A 15,856-nucleotide genomic window follows, 5' to 3' on the forward strand; every position below is an offset into this window, starting at 1 on the left:
CGTTGCAGATGCTTAAAATTGCGTACGTGTATATATATATATAGATATATATACATACATATACATTTAAGTATATATGCACGCTTTGGGAAAAAACCCAAGGTGCATCATTACCTAGATACGTGTTGTTCTTGCAATCTCTGAAATGCATTCGAAGAGTTAATCTTCTGAAAGATACTAATTTCGACTCTATGTTAACTGGAGATCTATTAACTATGGATGTGTTTGTGTATTTCCTATAATAATTTGATCAAATATAGCAAGCTATGATACGTATGTGTATAAAATGCAATCCTTATCTTAAAGGAACCCTGTTCCGGAAGTATCTATACTATATGTATTTATATACTTTTAATGCTGCAAACACTTTGGCTTTTAATATTGTAAAAGTAGCGACAGTTTTCAGCTAGAACCTCTCTCTTTTGCCGCTCTCGCCCTCCGGACGGGGAAGGAGCCGAGCAGGGGTGAGATGAAGTTGCAGTCCATTGCAGTGAAGCAGAGGGCTGGAGGGGTCACGTGACGCCCTGGCTTGCATACCGATGTTGAAACGTTTTGGGGGGGGGGGAAGGTAAAAAAGAAAGCACACCAAAAAATCAAATCTGTGTGAATGCACTTAAATTTAAGGTTTTGAAACGGACTTCTTTTTCACTGTCTGTGATGGTAATGCTTGCTGAAGCCCACTAACCCACGCAAGCGTCCGTAAGTGTGCTTCGTTGCCCGGAGAATCAATCCTACGACTAATTTTAAGAAGGATTTAATCCTAAAAAGAATTGGTTTCTTGATGAGTTTAGGGAAGCCTATAAAAGCCGCAACTCTTGAAAATAATTAGAAAACTTGTGCAAAAGGTTTAGGAACTAATTGGATCCCGCGGTGAGTCCGCAGAGGACAAGTTGTTCATTTGTTACGTTTGTGTAGTCTAAACTGGGCTCTGCAGCAGTGCAATAAGCCGGCGACTGCTCACAATAGGCCCAATGAAAAATAATCTCTAGCTCGGAGATGTTATCGCAAACACTTTAAAGGGTTGATCTTAGAAAGACAGAAAAGAGGAAGAAAAAGAAAAAGAGGGGGGAAAAATGCCGGGGGGTGTGTGAATAAAGACGCAATAGCAAATCTGAATTCTTGCAGTTAGAATATTTGTCATGTTGAGAGAATAAGGGGAGGGAGGGGGAAACTTCCGAAAATAAGTAATAAAAAACAGATGCAAGCAGATCTGCAGGAAAGAGAGAGCAGTGAAAGGTTATGGATGAGAGATGGGACACCCAGCTCCGCACTATGTGGGGGAGAAGGAGAGAAAACTCTGATATTCTTGGCTTTCACTCTCACTTCTGCAATTCAAAATTAATCATCATTATGAGAAAAAGGTTGCTTTGTTTGGGGATGAAGAGATGATACCACCACTTGGAAGCGCCTACCCTCCCCCATATTCTTAACTCTATTGTCATTTACAGAAGTGATCGCAAAAAAACCCAAAACCCAAAAACCCCAAACCCCAAACCCTAAAAACCAAAATTCCTTGGCAACAAACCTATCGGAAATAATAAAATGAAATAGGTGTGATTTAAACTCTTGAAGCCTCGAGACCCTATTCTGTATACTTGCGCCTAAACAAATTAAAAGAATGGCATCTGCTGCAGCTGACAAAGGAAATGATTTATTATTTACCACTTGCAATTGGTTGTATACTGTAGGAAATCCAATAGCACATACTTAAAGTATTATTTAGTTCGCAATGTAAAAAAATCCGCTGACGGCGTACTAAAAGGAGGAAAAAGACAAGTCAGGTTGGGGGAAAGCACAACCTCGCCATGTCAGAGTTTGGGGTTGGCTAATAAGCATTAATTAGATAAGCGTGATGCATAATAATTCCTGGAAAGGGTAGCCCTGATGTATGTCTCTCCAGACTTCGTTTAAGTAAGCACTCGCTCTCTGTACTTTTCTATAGGTTCAGTATAGCAAAGTGCTGCCTAGGCAGTTCAGGTGCCACAGACTTTTCCCTTTCTCTTACACTGGGGGAAGGGGTTGTTGTTGAGCTGGTAATTTATTCACCTTTCCATACACGTATTCCAGCAATGAGACTATCTTTGTAAAGGGGGGAAAAAACCAAACCCAAAACAACAAAAAAACCCGCAACGAACAAAAAACAAGAACTCTGAAGTTGTCACGGATTGTAGCAGGACTGCCAAGGCCCCAAATATGCCTTTACCTTTGCCTGCTCCCCAGCCAGAGAGACCCTTTTGTTCGCTGAGGATGTCTTTTAGGCTAAGCTTTGCACAGGCTCGTTCAGTACTGAATGTGAGGTGGTGGTTTTCGTTGTGTGTGGGTTTTTTTTTTTTTGGGGGGGGGGGGTGTTTGGTGTTGGGTTTGTTTTTTTTTTTTTTTTTAACCGGGCAATAGTTCTGCTATCTGATACTTGTTTCCATGGTGGTTTATATGTCAAATCCTCAAGCTAAGCTTTTAGGATTTTTTTTTTTTTAATATGCACATTTCTAGATTGTTGCGGTGTCTTAGCGTCGTTTCTTTAGCGTTTCCTAATTTAGAGTGTTTGTGGGGGGCGGGTGGTCTTTATGGAATTAAGGAGCTATTGTTATTTTCCTAGTTGATGTTTGAGGTGATTAACTTTGCTCGCATAGATCGTAGGAGAAGAAATCTGCTCATCAAGAAACCTCCAATTACGATTTTAAGATTGTCTTCGCAAACATGTTTGAGGGATAATAAACTGCAACTCTAATCCACAATGCGATATTTAGCCAACCAATTTTTGACATATTTGAAGTATTTTTCTTTTGTTTCAGTAAAATAACATACGTTATGTGATATGTATTCTTACGAAACGGTTTAAAAGAAAGTGAACAATAATATATTTTGCCTTAAATGACACAAACTACTGTTTGGGGGAGTGATAATTTTTTTAATCCGGTACTTGAAAAAAAAAATAGTTTAACCGGGACGTCATTTTGCTCTTTATAACTCCTTCTGATGATTATTAAGATTTATGTCAGAATTATGATTCAGGTGCACACCCCCTCACCACTTGTGTTAATATGAGGTCTCAATCACCACGTATTCACTATTCACTCAAGCAAAACTCCCACTGAACTCCGGTTACGTTTCGACTGAACCACATCAGAGTTTTGCTTAAGAAAGAACATTGAACAAGCCTTACTGTTTTATTAGTGACTATATTCTTTATTTTTTCGTATTTTCCCTTAGGACGGAAAAAAGTCTGCTTGTAGATAGTCACTGCCATGTACTTAATTGTATAATCGCGAATAATACACCCTCCCAAGAAATAAAGTATATGCGCATACGTATTCCACGACTACGAATTCAACGAATGGCAATAAATATGTATACATACATATAGAGACACACAACCCTACAGAGGGGTCTATCCATGCGCTAGTGTCTGTAGCAGCTTCTCGTCAGTTTTGTTCACTGAAATGTTCTTGTTTTGGATACCCCCTCCCCCCCTCCGCCCCGTGGTGAAGGTGCCTGAGTAAATGGGTCAAAAAGTGGTGGAGAACTGGGTTAGAAAGAGGTGAAGGTGAAGACCATTAGAGGTTTTAGGGCTGGCTGTGGCTGTTTTGCTGGGTTTGTGTGACTGTGCCCAGAGGGCGGAGTTCCTGCACATTCCTACCTCACCGGAGAACCTGCCCTCAACTCCACTGCAGCTACTCCAGAGAGATGGGACCCTCCAGAAGAAACCTGCCCTGCAATCCCAGCAAGCCTTCCCGCCAGAAGGGTAGGTGCACTTCAAGAAAACCTTCCCTACTTCTCCCAACAGGCAGACCCATGTGATACGAATGAATAGAGATGACAGACTTCTGCCTAAACGTACTGTTTCCCCGTGCCCCCTGATAAGCAGATCGCCCGTGCAACCGAAGCACAGTTTCAAAGCACCAGTTACACCAAAACTGCGTGTGCCTAATGTTAGGATTTTTTTTCCTCTTTTTTTTTTTTTTTTTTTCTCCTCTCTCTTCCTCAAAGTGTTTCCTCCCCCGGCCTCCCCCCTCCCCCTCGGGTTTTTTCGTTTCAAACGGTAAGTTGGAAGTTTCTTCGCCGGTTTAGCAGTTCTCATGGTTTATCTTCAGATTTTTTAACTTGTTTTGTTAACGCGCTCTCTTTGTTTGCTTGTTTGCCACTAACGCCAGAGAAAGTCACACGGGTGCAATGTTGTGTTTGCCTTTTTTAAGATGCCAGGAGAAAAATGCCTCTACCTGCAAGAAAGGCGCACGATGGCACTTGGGATGGCAGTCCTCCGCCGGCACCGGGTGAGTGCGGATTTTACTCCTCTTTTACACTCAGGAATCAGGTAGCTACACTCGTGATTTATATCCGCTGGTATCAGGATGGGAGGGAGCGCGGTTCCCGCAGATCCCTGAGCGTGCCCTGCCTTTTTGTTCACTGTTGAGCGCAGATATATTATGGGAGCTAGGCAAAATTCCCCGCCACCACTCATTCCGGAATGAAATTTGTTCCTGTTCAGTCTCTGCTGTATGAAAGACGATTTTAGTATGGCGAGCATAGGCGGATTCCGTAATGGATTATTTTTAAAAAATCTGAGCCTGTCATTTGAGAAAAAGCTACGGGCTTCTCGCACCTTTCGGGGGTTGTGTAAAGAGTGCTAATATTCCTAAATTCTCAGGAAAGCGACTAAATGCCAAAAATTCTGAGAGGGCAAAGAGAGAGAGACCTTGTAAAAAGCCGTAGATCTAAAACTGAACTAGGTTTTACTCTGAGTGCTCCAGTGGTGCAAACGCACCCTTCCTCACCCTTACAACCGCCGACCCGATCACGGGCAACGTTCATGTTCATGGAAGAGGTCCAGGCACTCCCTTTGTCTTCCCACTCCCCAAATTCCGTGACCGTGTTCTGGATGTATGGAGGTTTCCGTGCCGCAAACCGAAATCTCGGGATAGGGGCGGAAGTTTAAACCACTGATGTGCTCAGCTTGCTCATGCTTGCGGGTGGGGGCAGGCTTGCGGGTGCGTGGGCAGGTCCCCGGGGACGAGACCCTCTGTGGACCGACTTGCTCTTGTTTTCTTGTCCCGACGGGGCTGGGAGAAAGGGCAACGGCTCGTGTCCCACCCGGTGGATGACTTCAACACCCTTGCCCCTGCCATTTGTGGTTTCATGAAAATAAATAATTTTTTAATATACAGTAAATTAAGTTTTCCAAGATGCTGCGAGTTGAGACGCCTCAGCGTCGGGGGGAGCGGTACCGAGCGGCTGCCTCCTTCGCATCGTAGGAAGCGGCGCACAGGGAAGCGTGCACTCACATACGCACAGCACACGCCGGCGTTAACTTTTGACAGAACCGCCGGCGTGTTGTCTGTTCGGCTCAAACCTACCCCGGGATGCCCCGCGGGGCACGGGTGGAAATCCACACGCCCTGCGCTGCAGAGAGCGGCACTCACCCACGCGTCTCTCCGGGGCGGCGGGCACCCTGCGCTGCCAGACCCTCGGCGGCCGCACGCACCGCGCAAAGCCGCGCCAGAAGCCGCCGTGGCTGGACACGCGTGTCCGCGGGGCAAGGCGGGGGCCGGGGCGGGGGGCGGGCGGCGCTGCGCGGCGGCGGCTCTGCGCGTCCCGCGGGCTGGGGGCGCTCTTGCCTCGCGGGAGAGCCGCCCTGTCCGGCTCCGTGGGGAACCGGTCGCGCAGAGCCCGGCCGCCTTTTTAAAAGTCGGTATTTACTCAGGGCCTCTTTCACGTCCCGGCACTCACCTGCCAGTTGGTAAAACTGCGATTTGCAGGTGACTGGCATCTGTATTTGGAAGGCTTGAGTCCGTGCCCCCCCTCCCTCCTCTTCAGAAAGGAGGAAAAATGGGAAGTGCCCTTCTCCGTACTGACTTAGGCTTGCGTCTCGGTAGCCGCCGAAAGACGCATGCAGCCGTAGGGAAATGCGTTTAAAGTCCTCTTCCTGCTAACCGGTCGAGGACGCTCAGATCCAGGATCGGGATCGCAAAACCCACCTCCCACTCCACCGCGGCAAAATAAACCAGCGAAAACTTGAAAAACAAAACCAAAGGAAATAAACCAAACACAATAAATAAATAAATAAATAAATAAAGCAACTACCAGCAACTTTCTTCCCCCCCGCCCCCCCCCCTTTCTCAAGACCATGTAATAGAATACAGTATCAGGCTAGCAAATTAGACTTAAAGCGAGCGGATTTACTATTCTCAATCGGGGAAATGAATGCGGACGGGCTGCAAAGTCCTTTTCAAAGAATTATCTCTAGGGAGTCATCCAAGTGTATTTGAGGTTATCCGTGATTTGAGAGGAAAGACTAAACGAGAGGGAGTCTGAGAAAAGCCTGCCATTGTCACCCTACCCTAAGGTGAGTAAAGCATCCCTGTAAAGTTAGCTGCAAAGAACTGCTTAACCTAAGACCGAGAGGTGAAAGCTCTCCTCGCCCGGAGCCGCCTGGCCAGGGAGCCTGAATTTCGAGCTACAAAGGCGGCACGAAACCCGGACTCTCTTGGTTTTTGGTTTGCCCCCCCCCCCCGCGGTGGGGAATTCAGAGCGGTTTACAATTTATTTCGCAGGGGCATCTTTTACAGGGAGGTAGGAGGACGTGAAAGGAGCCCTTCCCTTTCGGGGCGCTCCCGGTCCGAGGCGGCGGGAGTTGGCGGCGCTCACGGCAGCTCTCCCGTGACGGCGGTGGAGGAACGGGGTCTGCAGCTGCCGATCCGCGGGGAGACCTCGCCGAGCTCCCCATTAACTTGGAGGCCCTCCAAGTTAAGTCTTCGCCCTACACTGTTCATTAGTGGAAGGAAAAGAACTCGCAGTCCGCCCCCCCCCCCCTCCCCCGGCCCTCCCCCCCCCCCCCTTTGCCTGGTTTCCACCCAGAAATTATCTGATCTCAAGTATTTGAGATTAGATAGTCTGTTAAATTAATCATATCCAAGAGGAGACAGGTATCTGCCAAAAAAATCTGGCTGAAGTCTGGCTGTGAGCTAAAAAGAGGAATTCTTTCTCAGCCTTGGAAAACAGTTTAAAAAAAGAGAGAGAAAAAAGTTACATTCTCATGAAAATAAGCAAAACCTCATTGTGAGGCACTGCGTGTCCCAAAAGACTGCAATACTTTTGAGAATTAAACACGGGTAATATTCACCGGTTACCAGAGTGTTCTTTTCAAGCAAAAATCTGGAGGATCCTATACTAGAACTTGCGTTTCTCCCATTTTTATGTTCCGTGGACACTCAAACACACTCGCATCCCCACACCAGTGTATTTCCAAATGGGGTGACGGCTCTGACACGACTTTTCAGTAGACCTCGAACAAAACAAAGCTGGGACAGATTATTAGAGCAGCCTATGGCGGAAAATGGTTAAACGCATTACATAAGTGATTATATATTTATCATGCCATGGCTCATAGATAACTCTAAAACACGCTAGTGATAAGTAAATCAATCTCCTTTTAGGTTTCTGAACGGCACTTCTGATGGCGAGTGCATCTGGAGGACAGAATCGCAGTGGTACAGAGTGGCAAGCGTATTTTCATTAGCGTACAGCATACACAGACTCATACTGGTCTATGAGAAAACACACGAGAGTTATGCAAATAAAAATATAATTGTTGTTTTATCAATGAACTTTTCCCACTATATCTCTATCTCTATAGCTATATACATACACGTGTGTGTATATGTATATATATACATACACATGTGTATATATGCGAGTATATATTTGCCCGATCTTTTCTGAATGTGAACGTGTCCTCTAGCATTCATCAGGAAAGGCAGCACTGCATGTTCCTTTTCTTGCTTGCTTGTTTATTCTGTTTGAGCAAAGTTGTTTGTTTTTCTGGGAAGTGTAAGTTGCCTTTAGTTATGTCATCAATATCATTTGCATTTAGGCGGAAGGGTAGGACTTATTAGCTCTATTTTTGTTATTAAATCAGTGAAGGTAAAAGTACTAATAATTAAATACAGATCTCTGATTGCAGGTTGGAACAGCAAAATCGATTATCTCTTCATCAATAAGACAAGTGTTGAGTAGCTTGCTATTGATTAGTATGTTTATTTATGCAGAACTTTAGGTATTTGCTTACATATTTCGGGTTCTTTGTCTGCTAATTATTATACCAGATTGCTTTGAAAGAAAGAGCTTACACTGGGAAACACACTTGACAGATCCATTCTTAGCTAACCTGATAGTGGATTATTGCAATCCAATAAGTTTAACAAATTACTTATACGTGCTTGCCTTTCGAGCAATTAGAAAACCGTTTCAGATTAAAATCCCTTGTTGCATTCGGGGTCGGTTCATTTAAATAAGGGTGCGTTCTGTTTAGATATTTTCCGAATGAAAAAATGATTTTCTGGATCCGCAGAGGCTGAACAGGAGTCAATGTGTGCTTGTCCTTCCGGGCCCTTGGCTTCCTTTGTAAGTGTAAAACACCTTCCGAGTAATAGAGTGGCCCCTGGGCTTTCCTCATAGATGGAATTTAAGAATCGGAGGTAATATGAAGACAGAAATTAGGAGTCGATATATTAAAAGAAAAAAAAATAGAAGGACTGGCTTTCAAATGTCGGAGTGCTCCGAAGCAGGCGATGTTTTAAGTTGCTTTTTGGCTTAGTAATTCTCCCCAGTCCCTCTGCTAAACGGTCTGGTTTCCAACCATCCTCTCCCAGGACCGCAGAAGGCTGACATTTTGATATATTTTTAACAAACTTTTTTTTTTTTTCCCTTCTCCCCCGACACGGGCATTTTCTTTTGCGGCCGTTTCGAGGAGGGCTCTGCTTTATTAGTATTTTTCCTTCTCCGCTTCCACCGCGCTGGCACAGGCACCTCGGTGGCGGAGAGCTAGCTCAGGACGGGCTGATGGCGGGGGGCGGTGTGAAAACCAGGTGCGGGGAGGGAAGGCCGCCTCCCCACGGCCCACGCCGGCCGCGCTGCCCGCGGCCCGCCGGGGCGCAGCTCCCACCGCCCTGCCCGCCGGCTGCCCGGGCAGCGGCGCCGCGGGAGCCCGAGCTACAGGTTGGGAAGCGGGAGTAGGACCTGCGTGCGGTGCTGAGCAAGTGTCAAGCCCTTCTTTGCGACGAGGAGCGCTCTTCATTTCCTCCTCGTCTCCTGCTTTCGGCAAGTTTTTTCGAGGGGGAAAAGGATTTTCTTTTTTTTTTTTTTTAATTATTTATTTACCTCCAGCAACTGCTGCTTTACAACCTGTAGAGATAAGACGGCCTCACATCAGATGATCACAGAGATAAGTAATCTCTCCCCTTGGTCCGTGGTATAGTTGACCGTATGCGCTTGAATCTTAGAGCGCTAAGTCTTTCCTGTGAATGAACGAGAAAACACTCGACAGGTCGTGAATAATCGTTTTAATGAGTGTGTAAAAGCGTGCGACGGGGTGCACGGAGCTGTCGGGTTAAACAAACAACTTGTACCCTGACGAAATCCGATTGTTAAAGTGCAAAGTGGTGTCAGTCCAATTTTCATCCCAGTTCTAAAAACCACAGATCTAAGTCGCGGGAGTCCAATTTTCCCCATTAAGAAAAATAACAATATTTTCTGAACGTAAGTGCGATCGTCCCTAATGTTAGCCTTTGACAAAAAAAAAAAAAAAACAACAAAACAACCAACAGTTGCATATCCCAAAGGTACCGAAGTTCTTTCTTTTTTATTATTTTTAAAGAAATTAGTTTAAAAGTATGCATTTGGCATTTTCCTAGATATTATCAGATCAAAGTGGTAAATATTTTCCTTTTTTGTGTTCCACACACACACACCCCCCGTATGTTTTTTTTTCACAGATCACTGGAGGCAAACATCGAATTAATTGGATCTCAATGACTGAGGTTGGTAGCTTTGTGTTGAACTAAGGTTATCTCTGTCATAGTGTCCAGGAGTTTACAGTTCAGGCGCTTCCAGAAAAGGTAAATCCAGACAACACATATGATAAAATTAAAAGTGGGTTACAATATTGTATACTTCAAATCCAAGTTATCTTACTCGTGTGTAGGGAGGTAACACTCTGTGGGTCTCCAACAATCTATCCAGACGCTATAAATTCCGAAGAAAAATTTTGGAGGTTTGCTTTTCTCTCTGTGTGTCTTTTTTTTTTTTTTTTTTTTTTTTTAAAGAAAGCATGCCATCAGAATAGCCAGGTCTGTTTCCTTCGCAACTAGAGGGCCTTGCACTATTTTGAAAATGCAAACCCCACTCCCTTAAGTCAACTGATTATTTTTTAAGGTTAGTTGATTATTTAATGACTCGTATTACCGATGTTTATTGTTGCTAAAGATTTCCAGATCGACTACAGTTCTGGTTCTCTCCGTGAAAAGTCTTTTTCAGATGTGTCCTTCTTTTCTTTGAAAATAGCAGTTTGAGCAAAGCGAGGCAAGGCAAACCCAGCTGGAAACCAAGACTTTTAAAAATTTCTCCATAGCACGGTTCCGTTTAATACTTGTATTTTCAAAAATAATATGACATTGGAAAATAAACGGCAGACCAAAACGGATTGCTAGGCTATAGACATTATGGGGATCCAATGCGGTTTCCAGTGATACGAATGGTAATTTTTTTTTTTTTTTATACTGGTGGAAGTCGAATCTGGCCATTCATGAACTGGATAGGACTATCCAGATAGCTTTGGTGTCAAGCCGATCTCTAGCGTTTGTAACATTTGGAGTTAAAACACAGAGGTTTTTTTCCACCAACGCAGTTTTTGTTGTGCTTTAGGAACGAGGTAGGCATTCAGAATGAAAATTATTCAGTTTCGTGACCCTAATCGCCTTTGCGTACCTTCCTCTGAAACCGGTGCTAGAAAGAAAAGGGCGAGAGAAGAAAAGAGGGGGAGAGAGGGGGAGAAATAAAAACAGATAACTCTGCCCCGCTGGATCTATAACTAATGAGCCATACGATCATATAACAGTATTTAACCAGCATCTGACAAATGTTCTGGGCATTTTCAAACATGGCTTTGTTCAGACTATATGACTTGAAACACCTCGTTGCCCGGACCAGTATGAACGCTGAAGACTCTCAAAACCTAAATGTTGTTCCCACTGCTTTCCTTAACTCCTTGAGGGTGAAAAAAAGGGATGTAGGCTTAGCCCCACAGAGGAAAGATAGAGGAGAATGAAAGACAAAGCACAAGGACATCTGCCTCCCAAGCACAACAGGACAGAAGGCTGCATCCTGAGAGCTAGCAAACATTTCTCATCCCAATGAAAGACTAATGCCCTCCTCCTGCAACTGCAATTTCCTTTGCAACAAAAACGTGCATAAAATGGGCACGGTGGATAGCAAAGACCTATCAGTTTCCTGCTGTAGTTCTTCTAATAAATAAACTTCTAAATGTTTAAAACACTCTATCTGTCACATTCATAAGATAGGTACTGTAAATTCCTGTTACAAATATACAAACAGAGATCCAAGAGGTTGCCTCTGTTTTTGTATCTCTCTCTCACAAGAAATGCACTATCAAAACATTAATTATATTTGAAAGGGAGCAGATTATTTGTTTGAGAAAGAATTACATTCTTGAATTTATATTCCACGCAGATCTCTCCTCCTGTCTGCTGAGAGGGTTGAACTGTAAATCTGTCTCAAATGATGTACCCCTAAAATGTAGGTAGGTGTGTCACATTAGAGTAGTAGAGAGATGGGAGATAATCTGTAGGTGCTTTTAGACACCTCTGTGGGATGGGTCGTTAGGGAATATCGAAATCAACATGAAATTGCAAATCTAACATGTGAAGAACATACACCCTTATTCTTTGACAATGGAAATACAAACACACATAGACACACAGAGTTGAACCTAGTTAGTTATTAAACACTGTGACTCACGGGAGTTTGGGCCTACAGTTCCTGCTGTTTTTTTGGGTTTTTGTTTTGTTTTGTGGTCTTGGGGTTCTTTTTGTGGTTTTTGGTTGGTTGGTTTGTTTTGTTTTTAATGCTACATGCACATTTTGCTGTAGATGATAGCTGAAAAGCTACCAATTGTGTGAGTCATGAGCCATCACTTAGAGATTGTACCTTATTTCCTACTTTTTAAAAGACTAATAAAAGAGTTAAACAGATGCCCTCATACCTCTACCTTTCTTCTGAGAAAAATGGCGATCTACTAGGGCTTTATTAGGAGCTCCTGCAATACTGTCCTTGGCATCTCCTTTTTCCACTCTCCGCTAACTAGCTGCTCAGTATTTCGCAGCCTACCTTCAGATGCCATTAACCATCTCAGCAGCATCCTTCTCCAGCATTGCAAGTATTTTGGCAGTGATTGATGTGAACAGTCCGGTCAGAAAGGTGTCTGGGGCTATCGTGTCATGCTTAGAGAAATTCGTCACTAAATCACTAAACCCTTAAATTGGGACCAGGGGAAGCTGTGTTAGCACCAAATCTTGAAGCGGTGGGCCCTTTTCTGTATTCCTGTATTTCTTGAGCCCTGGGAAAACCAAGCCATGGGGCCTGAAGGGCGGTCGCAGGGAGCACGGGGGGGTGGTAGAGGGGCGGGCTTTCTTGCCTGCGGCTGTGCCTGGGATATGCTCTCTCCCTGATTAGGTATCTGAGGAAGAAGAAGGTGACGTGACGAGAAACGCCTGACAGCCAAAGTGGGGAACTGTCCAGAAGAAGGATCCGTGATGAATGAGGTCTGCGTGGTCGTGATGCAAAAGCAGAACAGGACAGTGTGCTGGCACCAAATGCGGTTTTTTGTTCGCTAGAACCAAAAAGAAAAAGGGGGGGGGTGAAGGGGGAAGGGAGAGGGGTGGCAGTGGGGGTTGGGAGGGAGAGATCGGAGGAGTTAGTGGCTGTCTGGAGTGTAAACATGAGTCCATCATCTCCTCGGGAGAAAGGGAGGCTGCGTTCGTCAAACGCACTAGAGCCTAGACGAGAGGCAGAGGCGCCACCAGACCGCTCCGAGATGCCGCCGTGAAATCTGGATCCAAGATGATTCGAAGGACAGTACTTTACAAAATAATCAGTCCCGAAATCTCCCAGGCAGATGTCCGAGGTTAAGCCAGGCTCTGTGATATTTGCCGTACAATCCTAGGGAACAAGAACTGCCCCGGGGCAGGGGACGGGATGGAGGCGGGGGGGGGGGGGGCGGGGGGGGGGGGGGGGAGTGGAAGAGACCGAATGGCATTAAAAAACCCACTAGAATTGCAAACATTATTTAATTCCTTGGGTAACTTCGTTCACAGTCTTCCTCGGGCTTGGCGGGGAAGTCTTGGGTGGCCGAGCCTGTAACTTCTTGCATTGTTTTCGACCGTGCACTGTGTTGCCATAATGCCAATAAACGCTTCAAACGCGACTTACTAGCGGCCAGCAGATGCTCCTGCCTCTCAGGCCCGGACTAAACGAGCTCTGTCCCGGGCCGGGGCTGCGGGGTCGCTCCCTGCCTTCGGGTGCGCTTCGTGCTCTGGGAAAATGTGGATGGATGGACGGGGGGCTGTTTGCACCGGCTGCTGGGTTTTCTTTCCTTGGAGGGGCCAATCTTGGCTTGCAAGGGGTCGCAGAGGCTCGCTTCGTTTCAGCGGGGTCAGGATATCAGGACTTAAAGTTCAGCGGCCAGAGACACCCCTGCCAGAATTTTGTCGGACTTAGTGCCTGTTTACGAGGAGAAGCAGCGCTCCCAGGGACGAATTCCCTGGTATGAAGCATGGTTCGTAGCGCTCACCCTTCCAGCAAATGCCAGCAGATGGATGCAATTAAACCTCGGCGGTCCTCCGACGCCGGACACTGATACAGGGTGTGAGAGGGTTGGCCATTATACAGTGCCTCTGCTCTAGTATTCGCCCCCGGCAGCTGCAACAGAGAGGAGAAACGAAACGTGGGTGCTCCCAGCTTCCCCGTCCCACGGCAAGGGGAGCACGGCAGGACCCCAAAAGTTCATGAGAGAAAAGGCCAGAGAAAGATGAAAAGAAAGAAAGGTCTACACACGTGTTGGGAGCATACACATTTCTGTGTAATATTAGTAATAATCATAAAATCCCAGCAAAACAACGGCTCTCTTATAAAGGAAATCTGAGGAGCGCAGGGAGCTAAGTGGAAGCTCTGTTTCCAAGGCAAGGCAGGATTAGTTCACTGCACATAATAGCCAGTGTGTAGGAATTGCAAATGAACATCACCAGCAGTGCTGGAGTTACCCTTCTTAAATTAATATCGACCTGGCTTCTCTGCACACCGTGCAAATAGCAGACATCTCTTAGCTTTCGAAAGGAACAAAGATTTAGAATTTATGTATGTGTGTATATATATATTTTCCCCTAGTTTAATTCAAGGAACTCTTTTCCCGGTGTAGCCGGTCAGCTGTGCAGGAATTTGGTATAACGCCCCCACGACCCGTTTTGCGGGAAAAAAAAAAAAACAACAAAAACCCCAAAACTAAAAAAAACCCCGAAAAACCAAAAAAAACCCCAAAAACCAAGAAGAAACGACAACAACCAACAACAACAAAACCCCAAACCAAACCCGACACCCGCACAGGCACGGGGTGAACCTGATCCCAGGCCACAGATGATGCTCAGCCGTGCCGCGGGCCGCCGGCGGGCACGGCTGCCTCCGACGGCCCCGCCGCGGAAAGCCCCCCCCCGCCCCGCTTCCCGAGGTTTGTCCCCCATGAGCAGTGCCTCCTCTGGCCTCACGCAGCGGGCGGGGGTGTGTGTGTGTGTGTGTGTGAGGGTGGGGGGGCTGCTGTCACACTCTCCCCGTGTGTCATTGCAGAAGCAGGCCCGTAAATCTCGGCTGAACCAATATTTCTATCCCGTCATCAGGCATGCAGAGGGGGAAAGTAATACATTTGATCTTCCACTGCAAAGAGGGGAGAGAGAACACTGTGAGCTCCAGGGCTCTTTCAAACACTTCAGGAATTAATGGGGGAGGGGAAGGGGCTAAGAAGGATAGATGCATTAAAAATGGTAAAATAAAAGCATGATATGAAGATATATTTACTGTCAGCTCAGAGCCAAAACATTTATGCTCCCACGCTTCTTTTTTTTTTTTTTTTTTAGCAAATCGGAACTTAAGTGATGCATTTTAATTATTTTAGGAAAATAAGCAAGAAGGCTCTTTTTCAGAGTCTAAATAAATAGCAGAGTGTTCTGTGCTGATGATGTCTCTGGCTCGTGATGGCCTCATCTATGCAGCCACTACTGTGAGCTCTGAAAACCTGGGAAGAATGGCGTGTTACTGGCAATTTCTGAAAGGAACTATCCATTATTTGTGGGGTTTTCTGAAACAGAACATGCAAAGAATTTTCTGACAGTCTGAGAGGTGAAAAGGGGGCCAATATTTTCCTAAAGCTTCAGCTCAGAATGATGGGTGCCTAAATCTCACTATTGTTTTAAACCTGAGGTGAGGAGAGATTTTCCTTATTTTTCAAGTAGTTATTTCAGCTTCTTGAAAGTAGTGGGGAAAAGATATGTGCTTCTCTGACACAGAAGGAGCTGGATGCCTTGCAGTTTCTCAGATCAACTTGGTGTTTTTTTCTTTTTTCTTTTTCTTTTTTTTTCCCCCCACTGCCTGATCTAATCCCTGACAATTTTCTTCCTGCATACAGTGTGTCCCTAATCTTCAACAGATTGCAGACACCTTCCTGAATGACAGTGATGTTCAGAAGAGCCACTTTTTATTTTAGGGAAAGGGGAAGAAGGAAATACTCCCTTCACCTAGAAGTAGAACCTATTTGAATGTTGTCAGCAAAAAAGACAAAAAACCCAAAAGAAAGTGAGAACACAGTAGAAGAGAGTTCCTCGAAGTTCACATTTAAAGAAAATCATGAGCCAGTGTATAACAATTGTAGGGAACACTAAGCCACGCACACTGGCAATCCTACAGCAGAAAATATTAGTCATAATCTTCCTGTGTAAAAAAATCACATCAATGATGGGTTTCA

General features: G+C 45.3%; 1 long non-coding RNA gene across 1 annotated transcript; it reads left to right on the plus strand.

The window, feature by feature from the left end:
• The first annotated feature begins 4,065 nt into the window (after positions 1-4,065).
• On the plus strand, positions 4,066-13,791 carry LOC129207590 (uncharacterized). The gene is made up of 3 exons (XR_008577479.1): positions 4,066-4,271; positions 9,768-9,812; positions 12,523-13,791. It is a non-coding gene; the product is annotated as an uncharacterized LOC129207590 (long non-coding RNA).
• The last annotated feature ends 2,065 nt before the right edge of the window (positions 13,792-15,856 follow it).

The sequence above is a fragment of the Grus americana genome, chromosome 5, assembly GCF_028858705.1.
Source record: "Grus americana isolate bGruAme1 chromosome 5, bGruAme1.mat, whole genome shotgun sequence".
Lineage (NCBI taxonomy): Eukaryota > Metazoa > Chordata > Aves > Gruiformes > Gruidae > Grus > Grus americana.